Here is a 4,297-nt window from a genome sequence, read left to right on the forward strand (position 1 = left end):
CAGAAAATTTAGCGTTTTCCCAAAAATATTTGCGAGGACTATATTAAAAATTCGTTGCAAAAAATGAGTATAATAATATCAGTAATAATAATAAGAAATATTATTATTACATTATTATTATTAATTATGTTAATGATGATGATGATATTAAAGTTACTTTTTTGTCTCTATGTATTTTTCTCTATTTCCGTTTCTTTCCCGCTTACCGTACATAATCTAAACGACATACAATCGTTTACACCAAAAGTCATAAATTATAAGAGACAAATGACTAGTCATACATGCTTTGTCACCGACAAGTCATTTCCTATCATCTACTCGTAAAATGTCTCGCATTATTTAAAGTCGCTCATTTAGTTTCTGACTACTTGGAAAGAAAACACAAGAACCAAATAACAACAATCTCCTGAAACTCATGGCATCGTTCTTCTCACCCTTCTTTTTCACCTCATTGTTCTCCCTATCTATCATTGAAACATCAAAGTCTGACGAGGTAGTTTTCAACGTCACTTGCCAGAGATTGGATTCTCCTTCACTCTAACATCGTACTGGAGGCCATGCCAGCGGCATTGCTAGTCAAGATCATTAATGGCAAGGTTATCCTTGGCAACGGACAGAGATCCGGCATCGTCACTACAAAAAAGGGTTATTTGTCGTTGCTAATAGTAAGTTATTTGCGACGACATATCATCGCAATAAATGAAACAAAATTTTTGAATAACATGTCGTCGCATTTAATATTTGCGAGGGTATGTCATTGCATATATGTAAATATTTGCGATGACATGGCGTCGCTAAAGACAAGAATAGTATTTGCGACAACATGTCGTCGCCAATATTTATTGGCGCCAAAACTAATCTTGCGCTAACATGTTTTGTTCCAGTTTGTCCATTAATTGCGATGACATGTCATCGCTAATGTTTAAGTTTACAGTTGGCAGTGACGTGGCCAATAAAGGAGGAAAATTTGGCGGTTTCTCAAAAATAATTTCAAGAAAATTCTTCATTTTTTGCGACGACATGTATGACTGTTGTCGCAAATAATAGTTCTAGAAAATTCTTCTAACCATGAGTACTTTTTGTGATGACATTTATCAATTGTTGTCGCAAATATTGATTGAATTTAATTTCCCACAAAAAAGGCAGAAATTTTAGCGTTTTCCCTAAAATATTTGTGAAAACTATGTTAAAAGTCATCGCAAAAAATGAGTATAATAATATCAGTAATAGTAATAAGAAATATTATTATTACATTATTATTATTAATTATGTTAATGATGATGATGATATTAAAGTTAGTTTTTTATATCTATCTATTTTTCTCTATTTCTGTTTCTTTCCCGCTTAGCGTACATAATCTAAACGACATACAATCATTTATACAAAAAGTCATAAATAATAAGAGACAAACGACTAGTCGTATATGCTATGTCACCGACAAGTCATTTCCTATCCTCTACTCGTAAAATGTCTTGCATTATTTAAAGTCGCTCATTTAGTTTCTGACTACTTAGAAAGAAAACACAATAACCGAATAACAACAATCTCCTGAAACTTATGGCATCGTTCAAAAAACTGTTCTTCTCACCCTTCTTTTTCACCCTCTTCTTCTCCCTATTTATCCTTGAAACGTCAAAGTCCGACGAGATATTTTTCACCGTCACTTGCCAGAGACAGGATTCTCCATCACTCCCACATCGTAATGGAGGCCATTTCAGCAGCGTAGCTAGTCAAGATCATTAATGGCAAGGGTATCCTTGGCAACGGACAGGGATCCGACATTGTCACTACAAAAAAGGGTTGTTAGCGACAACATTTGTCGTTGCTAATAGAAAGTTATTTGCGACGACATATCGTCGCAATAAATGAAACAAAATTTTTGAATAGATGAATATTAACATTTTCCGTCATCATATTGACATTTTCCGTCATCCTAATGCTTTATTAAAATACTATCTAAATACAAATTCAAGTTTTGACTCACCCAAATATAAACTCAAAAAGATTTTTATCTCAAACCATAACTCTAATATACACAACTAAACACAAACTCAAGTTATAACTTCAACTCAAATTATAACTCAAATTTAATTTAAGATCTACACTCAAGTCATCATAACTCAAAAATACAACTGAACAAGTCCAAAACAAGTTACAAACTCCTGATGTTTTTGTATTTGTGCTTCAAAATGAGCACCAGATGTTAAGGGGCTGGAACAAACCATACAACTTAACACAGCTATCCTAACCGGACAGAAGTTGGGCATAGATCTTTGCCAGCCGTATTACTCATAAAGATAGTACACGAGCAAGCGATCTATGCCGAATGTGGAACCAAGCTTGCAGATCGTCACATTCGCCTACAGACCCCAGTAAGACTATGTTAAATTGGCACTGCAGGTACTTTGCAACAAAATATTGACACCTCTTAACAAGAATATTGGTTTGATAATTAAATTTATTATTTTATATAAACTATTTTGTATTTTTTTTCTTTGATATAATAGTGGTTTTGGGGACATCCCAATGATTTGTAACAAATCCAAGCTAAGATTGACAACTCTTAACAAGAATATTTTCTTAATAATTAATTTTAATTAATTTCAATAAAAATTATCATAGTTAAAACAAATAAACAATTCCCCAAAAAAAATTATAACTAAATAATTCAAGTAATTATTTATATATTGTCCTTTGATAATCCATTATTTTATATCAAACTATTTTGTATTTTTTCCTTTGATATAATAGTGGTTTGGTGGATACCCTAATCGGGCATGTTTTCCAATTTATGACTTGATGGAAGACGAGTTTACCATTTATGGCCTTTGGCCGGAGGTTTTTTATGGTGCACGTCCTGAATATTGTAACTCTAATCATGCCTTTAATACACTTAAGGTACTAAATTTTGCAAAAATTTTTAAAAATAAATTATAAATGTTAGTACTTTAGTTTTATATATAATTGATTGTGCAGGTAGCATCTTTTATCGGAGCTTTAGAACAAAGCTAGCCTGATATCTCTTGCCCTAGCACAGACAGCAGCAGGCGATTCTAGTCGTATCAGTGGGCAAAGCATGGGAGTTGTACTAACCGCGTGCTCAGTCAAAAAGAGTATTTTGAGGCGGCCGTGAATTTGAAAGAGCTTGCAAATATCATGCAAGCTCTTCGAGCTGAAGGAATCGAGCCAAATGGCGAAGATTACTCACTAACAGAGATCATAAGCGTAATACGGAAGGCTATAGGATATTATCCATCTGAAATCATATGTTCTTGCAATAGGTTTGCCTCTGGTCTTACAATGAACCAACCATACAAATTATATGAAATAAGATTTTGGCCGCGTTTGGAATTGATTCTGTTTTTGTTTTTCATGTTTTTTGAGAAAGAAAAAATGAAAACGTTTTCAAAATGGCGTTTAGCGCAATAAAGACAAAAAACGAAAATGAAAACGATTTTTTGATTTAGGGTAAAATGAGAGAGAAATGAAAAATGACTTTTAGTCGTTTTTCATTTTTTATTTTTGTTTTCTCATCTCTAAAGCAGAGAGAGAGAAAGAGACACATTATTAATGAGTTTTTTTATAATGAAAATAATCTCTTGATAAAACTACCAAACACATTTTTAAAAATGATTTCTGTCTGAGATTGAAAACGTTTTCATTTTCATACAAAAAATAAAATCATTTTAAAACGAGTTTTAAACGCGCCCTTTGTGTTAACCCTTGCGCTTTTGGATTGGATTTATGGCGTGTCCAGATTCGTTCTACACCAATTATCTTAACAACATTGTATTCTCGTTTTAATTTTAGTTGTCAACGAAAATAGTGTACCATATTTTCTGTAAAGTGATGTTAAGAGACTTTGTAAATCATATTTTCTATTGTTTTATATCTCTTTGTTGCAAAATTATTTTTTTAGCACAAATGCAAAGTGTTCTAGGGAAGAATGAGAATGCATCCGGAGAGCCTATGTTCAACCAAACAATCTCTGCAGCGGTATTCACAACTAAATTAGATTTTTAATGCAAGCCCTAGTGGAAACGTCGTACAACCATATTCATGAATAAATTAAATTTTATATGCACGACTACAATTGGTAACTCTTCTAAATCCACATTGGATATGGCATTGATGTTGGGAATAGTGTCCTAGAAGCATGAGATGTAAAAGGATATTTATTATTTATTTAATAAAAGAGTTTATTCATCATTTTATGTGCATATATTTATGAATATTTTATGAATATCAAATAAAATTCCTTGATTATTTATGTAACCTTAAACATGGTATATAAGTG

Source organism: Morus notabilis, unplaced genomic scaffold (assembly GCF_000414095.1).
Source record: "Morus notabilis unplaced genomic scaffold, ASM41409v2 Scaffold73, whole genome shotgun sequence".
Classification (NCBI taxonomy): domain Eukaryota; kingdom Viridiplantae; phylum Streptophyta; class Magnoliopsida; order Rosales; family Moraceae; genus Morus; species Morus notabilis.